Genomic DNA, 17518 nt, shown 5'->3' with positions numbered 1-17518 from the left:
CCCTGAAGTCTCTTAAGAATATAACGACGAAGATCTCCCAAAATCACTTCGTTAGATAGAGGGTTCAGTGTTTCTTGGAAGTGTGTGTACATGGCTGACTTATGAGGTACTGTATGAGGAGAGAACCTATGATACTGGTCCCTGAAGCCTCTAAGAATATAACGACGAAGATCTCCCTAAATCACTTCGTTAGATAGAGGGTTCAGTGTTTCTTGGAAGTGTGTGTACATGGCTGACTTATGAGGTACTGTATGAGGAGAGAACCTATGATACTTGTCCCTGAAGTCTCTGAGAATATAACGACGAAGATCTCCCTAAATCACTTCGTTAGATAGAGGGTTCGGTGTTTCTTGAAAGTGTGTGAATGGCTGGCTTTATGAAGTACTGGCCGGGGCGAGCAGGGAACCAATGATACTCTTCCCTTAAGTGTCTTTGTACGGATTCCCAGCACGGAAGGAAGGCGGCTAAGTCTCCGCCCCACCATGTGTCTGTCGGCCGCCGCCCCGCGTGTTCGGGAGCTTGGGTCAGCGTGTTCAGGAGCACCAAGGAAGGGTTAGCAAGTGTCGGGGGCTGAGAGAGAGATATGGAGACAGCGTTAGATAGATAGATAGATAGATAGATAGATACATAGATAGAGATTGTGTTCTACGTTCAGTGTTCAGGAGCCCCAAGGAAGGGTTAGCAAGTGTCGGGGGTTGAGATACAGAGATAGATAGATAGATATAGAGAGAGAGAGAGAGAGAGAGAGAGAGAGAGAGAGAGAGAGAGAGAGATTTGGCTACAGGCCGAAATATTACCTTCTCAACATCAATTTTCCGAGTCAATACAGAAAGCCATGAAGCGCACAAAGAGAAATGGAGAAAAAAGTAAAATGCTGGGTATAACACGGAGACATGAAGCGAACACCGTGGCTTAGGGGACAGACAAGCGTTAAGATAGTCTAATGATATATAAAAAAATTTAAAAAAACTTGGGCTGGTCTTATCACGCGTGGAACTGATAACAGATGAACAACCAAAGTGACAGACTGGCAAACTAGAAATTGTAGAAATCAGGACAGAGAACCAGGTGGAGAGGTGGAGTTGGAACCTTTGCTGGGGCAGGATGGAGCACACTAACACCAGACAGAGAACCAGGTGGAGAGGTGGAGTTGGAACCTTTGCTGGGGCAGGATGGAGCACACTAACACCAGACAGAGAACCAGGTGGAGAGGTGGAGTTGGAACCTTTGCCGGGGCAGGATGGAGCACACTAACACCAGACAGAGAACCAGGTGGAGAGGTGGAGTTGGAACCTTTGCTGGGGCAGGATGGAGCACACTAACACCAGACAGAGAACCAGGTGGAGAGGTGGAGTTGGAACCTTTGCCGGGGCAGGATGGAGCACACTAACACCAGACAGAGAACCAGGTGGAGAGGTGTAATTAGAACCTTTGCCGGGGCGGGATGGACTACACTAACACCAGGAACCAAGTGGAGAGGTGACATTAGAACCTTTGCCGGGGCAGGATGGAGTATACTAGCACCAGACACAGAACCAGGTGGAGAGGTGGAATTAGAACCTTTACCGGGGCAGGATGGAGTACACTAACACCAGACTGAGAACCAGGTGGAGAGACGAAATTAGAACCTTTGCCGGGGCGGGATGGAGTACACTAACACCAGACAGAGAACCAGGTGGAGAGGTGGAATTAGAACCTTTGCCGGAGTGGGATGGAGCACCAAACAGAGAATCAGGCGGATAACGTTAGGAAAGGCCGTGGACTAGTAAATGGCTAGTGACGATGATGATGATGATGATGATGATGATGATGAAGAGAATCTAAACTTATTATCGGTAGAGTTGGATCCTATTAAAACACTTTGAATGGAAGACGTTGGGAAAGGTACTTGTCATCCAGTGATCTAATGCTGCCTGATGATGATGATGATGACGAAGGTGATGGTGATGGTGGTGATGGTGGTGTGCCTCAGCCAAGACCCTCTCCGGTCACGCCTCGCAGATCACTCATCGTAATTATAAATTCCTGTGATAGTCGACGCTCCAACCCACAAGGCTGAGCTACCATATACACGATTGAAGAATGTACTAAAATTTTACACTTGGAAACTATATTGAATGATTGATAGTTTATTATTGCAGTGAAGTAGTAGTAGTAGTAGTAGTAGTAGTAGTAGTAGTAGTAGTAGTAGTAGTAGTAGTAGTAGTAGTAGTAGTAGTAGTAGTAGTAGTAGTAGTAGTAGTAGTAGTAGTAATCAGCGTAGTGGTAAAAGTGTGAGTCAACCATGTGTGTGTATGTGTGTGTGTGTGTGTGTGTGTGTGTGTGTGTGTAACAAAAGGCTGGGTGGGTGGGTGCAGTCAGGCCATTATTCACTATTACCGGGGCGATAAGACACCAGCAGCCCTGTGTTGTGTTCCCAGGACCTCACCAACTCGTCCCAGCGTTGCCAGGCGTGCGTCTCTGGTGCGACGGTGTGCATGCGAGGCGTGGGTGACATGAGCCGTGCAAAAGACAGCTGATGCAAGGAATCCTCAGAAGGTTACCGAGTTTGTCTTGTAAGGTTTAACAGTTCATATATAATACTGATATACACTACACGTGGGTACACACTGATGATAAAGATGAATAAAAGTTAACACGAGTAATGAAAGTACAGAACGGCGACGGATTTTACATGAGCAAGTCAGCCCCGCGATGGTTACTGAAGTATCTTGTAGGCTTAACAGTGCAGGCAACTTATGTAATCCTGATGTACACTCGATCCCTTCATGTAAAGTTAACACGAGTGACAGGTACAGAACAGCGACGGATTTTACATGCCCCGCGATGGTTACTGAAGTATCTTGTAAGCTTAACAGTGCAGGTAACTTATGTAATCCTGATGTACACTCGATCCCTTCAAGAAAAGGTAACACGAGTGACAGAGGTACAGAACAGCGACGGATTTTACATGAGCAAGTCAGCCCCGCGATGGTTACTGAAGTTGTCTCGCAGTGCTTAACAGTGCAAACAACTTATGTAATCCTGATATACACTCCCTTCCCGTGGCCACACACTGATAATGAAGCTAAAAGTAAAGTTAACACGAGTGACAAAAATACAGAACAGCGACGGAATTTACATGAGCAAGTCAATCCCGCGATGGTAACTGAACCTTGAGATAGTTTTCTGGAGCATGCTGTAGCCTATATGTAAGTTATGATACAGTATGTTTCACTGTAAAGCCCCTAAGTAAAATTGGGATGCAACATGGATAATTAAACTCAAAATCATGATGAAATAGTAGAGCTCAACGGTGCTTAAGGGGCTGTTACACTGGGCAAATTTTCCGTGGATCTTCAGTCAAACCACGATTTCCGCTGGCGTGGTTCTCATATTTCTGTGGTTGTCTGACGTGTCCACGATCTTCCAAAACTACGGTAGATTTCACCGAAGGACGACGGTATTACTCACCATCATCAGAAGCAGTAATAACAAGAAACAAATGAGAACCACGCCAGCGGATGTCGTGGTTTGACTGAAGATCCACGTAAAGTTTGCCCAGTGTAATAGCCCCTTTTGTGTTGCAGGTATACAACAAAGGAGAAGGGAGGTGGTTACATACTAATAATGGAGAGAGATAAAGTTGATACCAGTAATAGACGTACAAAATAGTGACGAAATTTACGTGAGAAAGCCAATGCCGCGATGGTTACTGGTATTATCTCTCAGGGTAACGTAACGCTGATATCTCGCTTCTCTGCACGTGGGTACACACTGATAATGAAGATACAGTCGATACTAATCCCTTATGCGAGAGATAACCAGCATATTCATTCCTTCATCGCTTTCGCTGGTAAACTCTGTAACAGCCTTCCTTCATCTGTATTTCCTCCTGCCTACGACTTGACCTCTCTCCCTTTTCAGTTGATTCAAATAAATTCCTTACCTATATCCAACCCCTTTATGCAAGAGTTAACCATCATATTCCTTCCTTCATCCCTCTCACTGGTAAACTCTGCAGCAGCCAATTCCTTCGTTTGTATTTCTTCCTGCCTACGACTTGAGCTCCCTCCCTTCTCTGCACGTGGGTACATACTGATAATAAAGAAACAGCTGATACAAATAAACCCCTTATCTATCCAACTCCTTTATGCAAGATTGATTGATTGATTTAGGATTTCCTTCGTGGCGCCGCAACATCTTGGGTCATCCTTTATGCAAGAGTTAACCATCATCTTCACTCCTTCATCCCTCTCCCTGGTAAACTCTGTAACAGCCAATTCCTTCGTCTGTACTTCCACCTGCCTACGACTTGAACTCTCTCCCTTCTCTGCTTGAACTCTCTCCCTTCTCTGCTTGAACTCTCTCCCTTCTCTGCTTGAACTCTCTCCCTTCTCTGCTTGAACTCTCTCCCTTCTCTGCTTGAACTCTCTCCCTTCTCTGCTTGAGCTCTCTCCCTTCTCTGCATACTGATAATAAAAATACAGTTGATACAATTAAATCTCTTATCTATCCAACCCCCTTATGCAAGAGTTAACCTTCATCTTCATTCCTTCATCCCTCTCGCTGATAAACTCTGGAGCAGCCTTCCTTCGTCTGTATTTCCTCCTGCCTACGACTTCAACACTTCCAAGGGGGGGGGGGGGTTATCAGGACACCTCTCCATCCGATATTGACCTTATTTTGGCCACTCTATTTCGTTTAATTTTAGAGAAGCAGTGATTTGCGGACTTTTTAACTTTCTTTTTTTTTTATTCTTCTTGCCCTAGAGAAGCTTCCTTTACTCCTCCTCCTCCTCCTCCTCCTCCTTTTCTCATCATCGTCCTCTAGTCTGATGAGAAAATAATGGAAGAAAAAAACACACATTTACAATCAATGCTTAAAACACATGATATCACTAAAGGCATCATCACTAAAGATATCAATCACCAAAGGCGTTTACTGTTAAAAAAATAATCATGTGAGAGAACAGCAGTGTGATTCGCCTAAACTAGTCGATCACTCCTACGGCGGCTGAAGATACCGTTCCTTACGTTCAACAGTTCATGCCGCTTGGGTGCTCTCTCTCTCTCTCTCTCTCTCTCTCTCTCTCTCTCTCTCTCTCTCTCTCTCTCTCTCTCTCTCTCTCTTCTTTCTTTGTCTATTCTTCTTTCACTCCATTCATCACTTCCCTCCTTCCTCCCTTTCCTTCCTTCCCTTCTTCCTTCATTTCCTTCCTTCCTTCCTTCCTTCCTTCCTTTCTTATTTCCTTCCTTCCTTCCTTCCTTCCTTTCTTTCTTCCTTCTTCCTTTTTTCCTTCCTTCCTTCCTTCCTTTCTTATTTCCTTCCTTCCTTACTTAATTCATTCCTTCCTTCCTTCCTTTCTTATTTCCTTCCTTCCTTCCTTCTTCCTTCCTTTTTCCTTCCTTCCTTCCTTATTTATTTCCTTCCTTCCTTCCTTTCTTATTTCCTTCCTTCTTCCTTTTTTCCTTCCTTCCTTCCTTCCTTCCTTTCTTATTTCCTTCCTTCCTTCCTTTCTTCCTTCTTCCTTTAGTACATCCTTCATTACTTCCTTTCTTACTTCCTTCCTTCCTTCCTTTCTTATTTCCTTCCTTCCTTCCTTTCTTCCTTCTTCCTTTTTTCCTTCCTTCCTTCCTTTCTTATTTCCTTCCTTCCTTCCTTTCTTATTTCCTTCCTTCCTTCCTTTCTTCCTTCTTCCTTTTTTCCTTCCTTCCTTCCTTCCTTTCTTATTTCCTTCCTTCCTTCCTTTCTTCCTTCTTCCTTTTTTCCTTCCTTCCTTCCTTCCTTTCTTATTTCCTTCCTTCCTTCCTTTCTTATTTCCTTCCTTCCTTCCTTTCTTCCTTCTTCCTTTTTTCCTTCCTTCCTTCCTTCCTTTCTTATTTCCTTCCTTCCTTCCTTTCTTATTTCCTTCCTTCCTTCCTTTCTTCCTTCTTCCTTTTTTCCTTCCTTCCTTCCTTCCTTTCTTATTTCCTTCCTTCCTTCCTTCCTTCCTTCCCTTCTTCCTTCATTTCCTTCCTTCCTTTCTTCCTTCCTTCCTTCCCTTCTTCCTTCATTTCCTTCCTTCCTTTCTTCCTTCTTCCTTCCTTTCCTTCCTTCCCTTCTTCCTTCATTTCCTTCCTTCCTTTCCTTCCTTCCCTTCTTCCTTCATTTCCTTCCTTCCTTCCTTCTTTCCTTTCTTCCTTCTTCCTTTTTTCCTTCTTTCCTTCCTTCCTTTCTTATTTCCTTCCTTTCTTCTTCCCATCTTTCCTTTCATCCTTCCTTTCTTCTTTCTTCCATCCTTCTTTCCCTCTTTCTCCACACAATCACTATGTAACTCTCTCTCTCTCTCTCTCTCTCTCTCTCTCTCTCTCTCTCTCTCTCTCTCTCTCTCTCTCTCTCTCTCGATAATTTTGTCCAGACGCCAAAATTTCTATGTAAGGAGACAACGCTATCACTTCCTCGACTTCCCTTCCTTCCCTGAACAGTTATCAATTCCTCGTCGGGTTCTAATAAGTGTTTCTTCAGGTTCATGGTACAGAAGGGTCAATCTACCACCAGGGTCATTAAGCTACCCCTGGAAATGCTCAAAACTCCTATGAAAGCCTCGTCAAATGTGTGTTTCTTCAGGTTCATGGTACAGAGAAAGGGTCAATCTACCACCAGGATCATTAAACTACCCCTGGAAATGCTCAAAACTCCTATGAAAGCCTTGTCAAATGTGTGTTTCTTCAGGTTCATGGTACACATAGAAGGGTCAATCTACCACCAGAGTCATTAAACTACCCCTGGAAATTCTCAAAACTCCTATGAAAGCCCTGTCAAATGTGTGTTTCTTCAGGTTCATGGTACAGATAGAAGGGTCAAACTACCACCAGAGTCATTAAACTACCCCTGGAAATGCTCAAAACTCCTATGAAAGCCTTGTCAAATCTGTGTTTCTTCAGGTTCATGGTACAGATAGAAGGGTCAATCTACCACCAGGGTCATTAAACTACCCCTGGAAATGCTCAAAACTCCTATGAAAGTCTTGTCAAATGTGTGTTTCTTCAGGTTCATGGTACAGATAGAAGGGTCAAACTACCACCAGGGTCATTAAACTACCCCTGGAAATGCTCAAAACTCCTATGAAAGCCCTGTCAAATGTGTGTTTCTTCAGGTTCATGGTACAGATAGAAGGGTCAAACTACCACCAGGGTCATTAAACTACCCCTGGAAATGCTCAAAACTCCTATGAAAGTCTTGTCAAATGTGTGTTTCTTCAGGTTCATGGTACAGATAGAAGGGTCAATCTACCACCAGGGTCATTAAACTACCCCTGGAAATTCTCAAAACTAATATGAAAGCCTTGTCAAATGTGTGTTTCTTCAGGTTCAGGGTACAGATAGAAGGGTCAAACTACCACCAGAGTCATTAAACTACCCCTGGAAATGCCCAAAACTCCTATGAAAGCCTTGTCAAATGTGTGTTTCTTCAGGTTCATGGTACAGATAGAAGGGTCAAACTACCACCAGGGTCATTAAACTACCCCTGGAAATGCCCGAAACTCCTCTTAAAGCCCTGTCAAATGTGTGTTTCTTTAGGTTCATGGTACAGAAGAAGGGTCAAACTACCACCAGGGTCATTAAACTACACCTGGGAATGCCCAAAACTCTTACGTAAGCCTTGTCAAATGTGTGTTTCTTTAGATTCATGGTATAGAAGAAGGGTCAAACTAACACCGGGGTCATTAAACTACCCCTGGAAATGCCCAAAACTCTTATGAAAGCCCTGTCAAATGTGTGATTCTTTAGGTTCATGGTACAGAAGAAGGGCTACCAGGGTCATTAAACTACCCCTGGAAATGTGTGTTTCTTTAGGTTCATGGTACAGAAGAAGGGTCAAACTACCACCAGGGTCATTAAACTACCCCTGGAAATGCCCAAAACTCTTACGTAAGCCTTGTCAAATGTGTGTTTCTTTAGATTCATGGTATAGAAGAAGGGTCAAACTACCACCAGGGTCATTAAACTACCCCTGGAAATGCCCAAAACTCCTATGAAAGCCCTGTCAAATGTGTGTTTCTTCAGGTTCATGGTACACATAGAAGGGTCAAACTACCACCAGGGTCATTAAACTACCCCTGGAAATGCCCGAAACTCCTCTTAAAGCCCTGTCAAATGTGTGTTTCTTTAGGTTCATGGTACAGAAGAAGGGTCAATCTACCACCAGGGTCATTAAACTACCCCTGGAAATGCCCGAAACTCCTCTGAAAGCCCTGTCAAATGTGTGTTTCTTTAGGTTCATGGTACAGAAGAAGGGTCAAACTACCACCAGGGTCATTAAACTACCCCTGGAAATGCCCAAAACTCCTACGTAAGCCTTGTCAAATGTGTGTTTCTTTAGATTCATGGTATAGAAGAAGGGTCAAACTACCACCAGGGTCATTAAACTACCCCTGGAAATGCCCAAAACTCTTATGAAAGCCCTGTCAAATGTGTGATTCTTTAGGTTCATGGTACAGAAGAAGGGCCAACTACCACCAGGGTCATTAAACTACCCCTGGAAATGTGTGTTTCTTTAGGTTCATGGTACAGAAGAAGGGTCAAACTACCACCAGGGTCATTAAACTACCCCTGGAAATGCCCAAAACTCTTACGTAAGCCTTGTCAAATGTGTGTTTCTTTAGATTCATGGTATAGAAGAAGGGTCAAACTACCACCAGGGTCATTAAACTACCCCTGGAAATGCCCAAAACTCTTGCAACACCCTTTCCAAATATGTGTTTTATAGGTTCATGGTACAGAAAAAGGGTCAAACTACCACCACGGCCACTAAACTACCCCTGGAAATGCCCAAAACGCCTACGAAAGCCTTGCCAAGTATGCGTGCCCGGGAGCCGAAATGTTTTAGAATATGACTCAATTATCAGTTCCTCCCTTCCCTGAGCCGCGCCACGTGTCGGGAGCGGCTCAGTGTGCTCGGCGGGGCTTCCTTTCCACCGCCAGCCACCACACCGCACGCCCCGCCCCGCCCCGCCCCGCCATGCATGCACGACCCCGGCGGAAGGAACCTGTGGCGGGGAATGCTTCTAAAACACAGACACGGGGTACGACCATTAGCGAGTGTGCGTGTGTGTGTGTAGAAAGAGAGAGAGAGAGAGAGAGAGAGAGAGAGAGAGAGAGAGAGAGAGAGAGAGAGAGAGCTAATACATCCTTCTCTTTTACTGAAACTGAACCGGGAATAGTTTTGGCACACGATTTTTTCCCGGTATACGATTTTTTCCCTGTATACGATTTTTTCCCTGTATACGATTTTTTCCCTGTATACGATTTTTTCCCTGTATACGATTTTTTCCCTGTATACGATTTTTTCCCTGTATACGATTTTTTCCCTGGATACGATTTTTTCCCTGGATACGATTTTTTCCCTGGATACGATTTTTTCCCTGTATACGATTTTTTCCCTGTATACGATTTTTTCCCTGGATACGATTTTTTCCCTGTATACGATTTTTTCCCTGTATACGATTTTTTCCCTGTATACGATTTTTTCCCTGTATACGATTTTTTCCCTGGATACGATTTTTTCCCTGGATACGATTTTTTCCCTGTATACGATTTTTTCCCTGTATACGATTTTTTACCTGTATACGATTTTTTACCTGTATACGATTTTTTACCTGTATACGATTTTTTACCTGGATACGATTTTTTCCCTGGATACGATTTTTTCCCTGTATACGATTTTTTCCCTGGATACGATTTTTTCCCTGTATACGATTTTTTCCCTGGATACGATTTTTTCCCTGGATACGATTTTTTCCCTGTATACGATTTTTTCCTGATACGATTTTTTCCCTGGATACGATTTTTTCCCTGGATACGATTTTTTCCCTGTATACGATTTTTTCCCTGGATACGATTTTTTCCCTGGATACGATTTTTTCCCTGTATACGATTTTTTCCCTGGATACGATTTTTTCCCTGGATACGATTTTTTCCCTGTATACGATTTTTTCCCTGTATACGATTTTTTCCCTGTATACGATTTTTTCCTTGGATACGATTTTTTACCTGTATACGATTTTTTCCCTGTATATGATTTTTACCCTGGATACGATTTTTTCCCTGTATACGATTTTTTCCCTGGATACGATTTTTTCCCTGGATACGATTTTTTCCCTGTATACGATTTTTTTCCGGTATACGATTTTTTCCCTGTATACGATTTTTTTCCGGTATACGATTTTTTTCCGGTATACGATTTTTTTTCCCTGTATTCGATTTTTTCCCGGTATACGATTTTTCCCCTGTATACGATTTTTTTCCCGCGACATCCAATTTACGGCTGTCTGGAAACTCGAATTATCTCACATTATTCTTTATCTTGCATAGTACATTAGAGGGCTTGTACTCTCTTGAGGGGGGCTGTCTAAGGCTATTCGTAGACGGTTCCGCTTCTCACATCAAGTATTTCCAAAGGCCAAAAATGCGATCAGTAGGGTCATAATGAGTGTTGTTTTAGGTTCACGGTGCAGGGGAAGAGTTAAACCACCACCAGGGTCATTAAACTGTATACGATTTTTTCCCTGCGATTTTTTCCCTGGATACGATTTTTCCTGGATACGATTTTTACCTGTCAAATGTGTTCGATTTTTCCTGGATACGATTTTTTCCCGGTATACGATTTTTTTCCTCGACATCAACTATTTCCAAAGGCTGTCAAACTCGAATTATCTCACATTAGTGTTCTTTTAGGTTCACGGCATAGTAAACCACCAGGGGCAATTGTACTCTCTTGAGGGGGCTGTCTAAGGCTGTTGGGATTCTCAGATGTTTCCGCCTCACATGAACTATTTCTAACGGCCAAAAATGAGATCAGTCGGGTCCTCATGAGTGTTTTTTTAGGTTCATTGTACACAAGAAGAGTTAAACTACCACCAGGGTCATCAACTACTCTTGGAAATGCTCGCAAATCCCATGAAAGCCTTGTTAAATGTGTTGGTGTTCTCAGATCTTTCCGCCTCTCAGATCACCTATTTCCGAAGGCCACAAAGGGAATCAGTCGGGTTCTCATGATTGTGTTTTTAGGCTCACGGTGCAGGGGAAGAGTTAAACCACCACCAGGGTCAATAAACTACTCCTGGAAATGCCCACAACAACTCCTATGAAAGGGCTGAGGGCTGGAAATTTTAAGGGAGGGGACTAAAGGTGAACGACTAAATGTAAGGAGAAAAATGAAAAAGGGGAATTAAACCGTGGAAAAGTAACAGTAACGGGGCTAAATCTAAGGGGTTCCCATGAAACCATGGTCAACCGTGTGCCTGGGCGCTGAAGTGTTTAGGAATACGGCCCTGAGTCATATATACCAATTAACGTCAAGGTATCTATTCCTTTGACGTGATCATATCGCCTCTTTCTTCTGTCTTCACCGCTTCTCGGGTCATTCCTCGTGTGTGTGTGTGTGTGTGTGTGTGTGTGTGTGTGTGTGTGTGTGTGTGTGTGTGTGACAGCTTAATTCCTGCACACGCAAAAACTCGCCACCATCAGGGAGTGAGTGACGGCACGCCCTCTTTCATGATGAGTCAGCTCCAGGCGGCGTGACGGGGAGCTTCACGTGCCGGGGAGTGACGCCCGGCGCGGCACGCCCTGCACACCGAGGCGGCGATGCTGACGATGGTTGCTGTGACCGGCGGGGCAGCGGGGGGGAGGGCGGGGGCAGAGGTCATGCCTCACACGGCCGTTGCTGGCGAGGGAAACCGCGCCTTCACACCATCCAGTTTCTCGCCGTGGCCGCGCGCGGTCCGGCGCCGTGGGCTTCAGTCTACTGAACATTCCTGTGGAGACCTTCACGCGGCACGTTCACGGCGAGGCTGCCTCCCGGCGCCGGATGCAGTCACGGCGCCCCTCTGCTCCACCCTGCCCCGTGGCCAGCACCTGCCGCCCACATGCGCTGCTCCAATGATTTATTTGCCATCAGCACGGACAGTGATGGCAGTGTAGCCACTGGCTTGCCATTGGCCCACTTGTACCTCCTGGAGGGCCATTTCTTTGAACAAGACGCTACGGTACTACAGAGTTGAAGCCTGCCTGTGTCAGCCTGGAGGGAGGTGTGCTGCACACCTTGTTATTACGCTCTCACCCAAACACTGCAGCACTTCAGCAATAGTGCTCAAGGGCATACGAACGTAGTTGATGAATTGTGCATCATCCATTCTCGTGCTGCCTGTTTATCTCTAGATGCTGCACCGAGTGAATGCTGCACATGTGCCTTTTCCTCCGCCATGCATGCAGGACTTACAGACGCTGCCTGCGATCCATTTTCCGCTGGAGGGAGCACACTGATGTATCTCGGCAAGGTACAGCGCCGGCGGGGAGCCGGCACCACACCGTGGCTGGCTACGGCGAGAAACCGAATAGCGTGCAAGAGGCCTTAGCGTGACCATCGAGGTGGCGGCGGCGAGGCGGTGGTGTGTACACGGCCGCTAATCGCCCCTCCCTCCCGCTACTTATCAGGGAATTACGACACAGCCAAGTGACTCACCGCCCCCCCGCCGCAGCCTCACTCGCGACACCACCTCTGAGCCGCGGGCAAACACGCCGGGGACCTTACTGGAGGCGAGCGAGCTGTTGTTTGCCTGTAGGTGGTGGCCGAACCTAAGCTCTGTGCAAATACCAGCATAGTTCTAAAGATTTCTGTTGAGCTCCGTGAACGTGGAAAACACTCATGAGAACCCGACTAATCAACTTTGTAGCCCTTGGAAATTATTGTGAGCCGAAGGCGTCAGAGAACACAGGTCGGTAGTCTCAAGACACTTTCGGCTCTCACACCAACTATTTCCCAAAACAGAAAAGGAGATCAATCGGATTATCATGTGTGCATTTTGGGTTCGTGGTACAGAAGAAGGGTCAGACTACCACCCGGGTCATAAAACTACCCCTGAAAATGCCCACAACTACTAAACTAAAACCTTGTGAAATATGTGTGCCTGAGAGCCGAAATGTTTAAGAATGCGGCCCTATCAGTTCCTCGTCAGGCTCCAATGAGTGTTTCTTTAGGTTCATGGTACAGAAGAAGGGTCAGACTACCACCGGGGTCATAAAACTACCCTTGAAAATGCCCACAACTGCTAACTAAAGCCTTGTGAAATATGTGTGCCTGAGAGCCGAAATGTTTAAGAATGCGGCCCTATCAGTTCCTCGTCAAGCTCCAATGAGTGTTTCTTTAGGTTCATGGTACAGAAGAAGACAGACTACCACCGGGGTCATAAAACTACCCTTGAAAATGCCCAGAACTACTAACTAAAGCCTTGTGAAATATGTGTGCCTGAGAGCCTAAATGTTTAAGAATGCGGCCCTATCAGTTCCTCGTCAGGCGTCAGGAGTATTTCTTTAGGTTCATGGTACAGAAGAAGACAGACTACCACCGGGGTCATAAAACTACCCTTGGAAATGCCCCAAACTCCTATGAAAACCGTATCAAATATGTGAACTTGGGAACCGAAAGACCCTTATAAAGTTTGCCGGTGAAGGTGACGAAAGAAATGCCGAAGAAATACCCAGGAATCCTATACGAAAGCCTTGTCAAATTTGTGTCCTTAGGCGCCGAACTGCTCAAGAATATGACCCTCAAGTCCTTACAATGATAACGTGATGGCAGGCTAACAAAATACTCCCCTGCTGCCATCATTTTTTTTTCCATCTCTCTCTTTGGACAAGCCGCGTACGAAGGTTCACAAATACAAATGGAGGAGGAGGAGGAGGAGGAGGTTAAGAGGAAGAGCAAATGAAGTAAAAAGATAAATAAGACAAACGCAAAAAGAATGAGGAGAAAGAAACCTGAAATGGACGAAAGAGAAGAAGAAGAAGAAGAAAAAGAAAAAGAAGAAGAAGAAGAAGAAGAAGAAAAAGAAAAAGAAAAAGAAGAAAAGAAGTAGAAAAAGAAGTAGAAACAGAAGAAGTAGAAACAGAAGAAGAAGCAGAAGAAGTAGTAGAAGAGGAAGAAGAAGAAAAAGAAGCAGAAGAAGAAAAAGAAGAAGAAGAAAAAGAAGAAGTAGAAACAGAAGAAGAAGAAGAAGAAGAAACAGAAGAAGAAGAAGAAGAAGAAGAAGAAGAAGAAGAAGAAGAAGAAGAAGAAGAAGAAGAAGAAGAAGAAGAAGAAGAAGTAGAAACAGACGTAGAAACAGAACAGAAGAAGTAGAAACAGAAGAAGAAGTAGAAGAAGAAACAGAAGAAGAAGAAGAAGAAGAAGAAACAGAAGAAGTAGAGACAGAACAGAAGAAGTAGAAACAGAAGAAGAAGAAGAAGAAGAAACAGAAGAAGAAGAAGAAGAAGACGAAAAAGAAGAAAACGAAGAAGAAAAAGAAGAAAGAAAAAGAAGAAGCAGAAAAGAGGAGAAAGAAGGAAGAGGAGGAGGAGGAGGAGGAGGAGCACAGCTAAAGATATTGAGAGGCGCCTTATACCCCGTGGCTGCAGTCTTACATACATGAAGCGAGTGAGTGGCTGTTCAGGAGCGTCCAGACTTCAGAATGACTTTGGTGTTTATTAAATCTGCCACGCGCGACGTGCCTACTCACACGACAGTAGAGATTTTGGAAGAACTTTTTGATATATATTCTTCAGACCCACTTTAACGAGTTGACCTCCTCTTGGATACTACAGTTCAGGGAAGATATGGTATTCAGTTCTGTTAAGGTGGGACAGTAGAGATTTTGGAAGACCTTTTTGATATATATTCTTCAGACCCACTTTAGCGAGTTGACCTCCTCTTGGATACTACAGTTCAGGGATGATATGGTATTCAGTTCTGTTAAGCTGGGACAGTAGATTTTTTGGGAGGATTTTTTTTAATATATATTCTTCAGACCCACTTTAGCGAGTTGACCTCCTCTTGGATACCACAGTTCAGGGAAGATATGGTATTCAGTTCTGTTAAGGTGGGACAGTAGAGATTTTGGGAGGATTTTTTTTAATATATATTCTTCAGACCCACTTTAGCGAGTTGACCTCCTCTTGGATACTACAATTCGAAGATGATATGGTATTCAGTTCTCTAAGCTGGGACAGTAGAGATTTTGGAAGCCCTTTTTAATATATTCTTCAGACCCACTTTAACGAGTTGGCTTCCTCTTGGATACCACAGTTCAAGGATGATATGGTATTCAGTTCTCTTAAGGTGGGACAGTAGAGATTTTGGAAGACCTTTTTTATATATATTCTTCAGACCCACTTTAGCGAGTTGACCTCCTCTTGGATACTACAGTTCAAGGATGATATGGTATTCAGTTCTCTTAAGCTGGGACAATAGAGATTTTTTAAAGACTTTTTTAATATTATATTCTTCAGATACATCTACCTATTCATCTATCTATATGTCTATTTATCCATCTATCTACCTACCTACCTATCTGTCTACCTATCGACCTAACCATCAATCTATATATCTATCAATCTATCTTCTAAGCTTGTATTTATAAACATCTCCGCCCCTCAGTTCGCCCGTTTGAAAAGTCTCACTTACAAGTTGCTGAGGTTTTCGTGGCCTGTTTTGTGATCTCAGTGACAGTTTTACACGACTTCTGCATCATGAACGGGGGAAAAACACCCATGGAAAACCCGGTTAACCATCTCTGTGGCCTTGAGAAATAGTCGTAAAGGGAGCCCGATACGTTAAAGAATATGGGCGCTATAGTCAGACCATTTGAAAGGGTCCAACAGGGCGTCGGCCGCTGCGGGTCAGTTCCGCCCCACCGCGGTGCCACATCAATACGTCACCAATTATCGGATTAGAGCCTAGGTGTGAAGCACAGGCCTCTCTCTCTCTCTCTCTCTCTCTCTCTCTCTCTCTCTCTCTCTCTCTCTCTCTCTCTCTGCTTACAAGAAAACGTTATACATATTGTGTATGTAAATATTTTCATAACAAGGGTCAAATTCATGGATTCCATATAATTAACAAAATGAAAAAAATGAGGAATAAGTGGATCAGCTGTCACAGTAGCGCGGGGAAAGGGGGAGAGTAACAGCCAGGCCAGCTTTCACCTTAAGGGACTTGACCTGAGGTCAGAGCATCGGCACTTTGGCACCGTCATGAAAAAACGTTGTCAAGTGTTGTGGTACTTATACAAAATGTTTGTTATTATCCTAAAAACGAGACAATCTTCACACTATATGGCCTTACTGGATTAATTATTATATTCATTCAGAGGCAGTGAACAGCTGACATGTGAGAGGAAGCGAGGTGTTGGGCGTGCGTCGAACACCTGCGGGGCTGGGCTCAACCGCACCGACCGACGTCCCATTGGACTCTTTCAAATGGTAGCACTATAGGAAGATGTGGTAATCAGTTTTCTTAAGTTAGGAACATATCTTATTAGCTGCGCGTGGCCCCAGTGCTCATCTCCGTCTCACTGGCCCTTGAACAACAGTCGAATATTACAGGGTTGAATATTATATCATAGCTCTTGAGATCGATTTTCACATGGGCACAAAGCATTTTTTTCTGCAATACCAATATTTTTTCTGCATTTTATTCCTGTAATTATTTATTCATTTTGTGTATATTAGTATGTCAGTGGTGTGTGTGTGTGTGTGTGTGTGTGTGTGTGTGTGTGTGTGTGTGTGTGTGTGTGTGTGTGTGTGTGTGTGTGTGTGTGTGTGTGTGTGTGTGTGTGTGTGTGTGTGTGTGTGTGTGTGTGTGTGTGTGTGTGTGTGTGTGTGTGTGTGTGTGTGTGTGTGTGTGTGTGTGTGTGTTCTTATCCCCTTACATTTCACTATTTTGTGTATGTTAGTGTGTTGTATATGTGCGTGTGTCTTAGTGTTACGTGTTAGTGTGTGTGTGTGTGTGTGTGTGTGTGTGTGTGTGTGTGTGTGTGTGTGTTCTTATCCCTTTACATTTATCTATCTTGTGTATGTTAGTGTGTTGTGTATATATGTGTGTGTGTGTGTGTGTATGTGTGTGTGTGTGTGTGTGTGTGTGTGTGTGTGTGTGTGTGTGTGTGTGTGTGTGTGTGTGTGTGTGTGTCCCTGAAGTCATATTACCCTGCCATTGTCCCGTCCCCGCACACCCTCAGGAAATAGCAGGCTCCACCCACCTCACTATTAGCTCAAGAGAGGCATCAAGTGGCCCAGGGATCCGTGACAACCACCCAAGGCCGCACACTCAAGACGTATTCTTAATTAAATGTCTCGGCGCCTCGGTTCCCCTGTTTGAAGAGCCTCTCGTGGAAGTTGTTGGGATTATCATGGACTGTTTTGTGATGCTGGTGATAGTTTTACACGACTAACGCATCTTGAACGGGAAAACACCACCCATGAAAACCCGGGTAATCTTCTCTGTGGCCTTGGGAAACAGCCGTAGTGGGAGCTGAAGTTGTTGGGATTATCATGGAAAGTTTTGTGATGCTTAGTGATAGTTTTACACGACTTCTGCACATGGAACGAGGAAATCACCACCCATGAAAACCCGGGTAATCTTATCTGTGGCCTTGGGAGATACTCGTAGTGGGAGATGAAGAGTCACTCGAGGAAGTTGCTGGGATTTTCATGGACTGTTTTGTGATCCTGGTGATAGTTTTACACGA

General features: G+C 44.4%; 1 protein-coding gene and 1 long non-coding RNA gene across 7 annotated transcripts in view; one reads left to right on the top strand and one right to left on the bottom strand.

The window, feature by feature from the left end:
- LOC127002025 (unconventional myosin-Va-like) overlaps positions 1 to 17518 on the bottom strand; it is a 155004-nt gene that overhangs the window by 105901 nt on the left and 31585 nt on the right. The window lies entirely within an intron of this gene.
- On the top strand, positions 14081 to 16588 carry LOC127002035 (uncharacterized). The gene is made up of 2 exons (XR_007755671.1): positions 14081 to 14633; positions 14997 to 16588. It is a non-coding gene; the product is annotated as an uncharacterized LOC127002035 (long non-coding RNA).

This window comes from Eriocheir sinensis, chromosome 22 (assembly GCF_024679095.1).
Source record: "Eriocheir sinensis breed Jianghai 21 chromosome 22, ASM2467909v1, whole genome shotgun sequence".
NCBI classification, from domain to species: domain Eukaryota; kingdom Metazoa; phylum Arthropoda; class Malacostraca; order Decapoda; family Varunidae; genus Eriocheir; species Eriocheir sinensis.
Note: the sequence above shows the minus strand (reverse complement) of the source record. Positions and strands in the feature narration are given on the sequence as shown.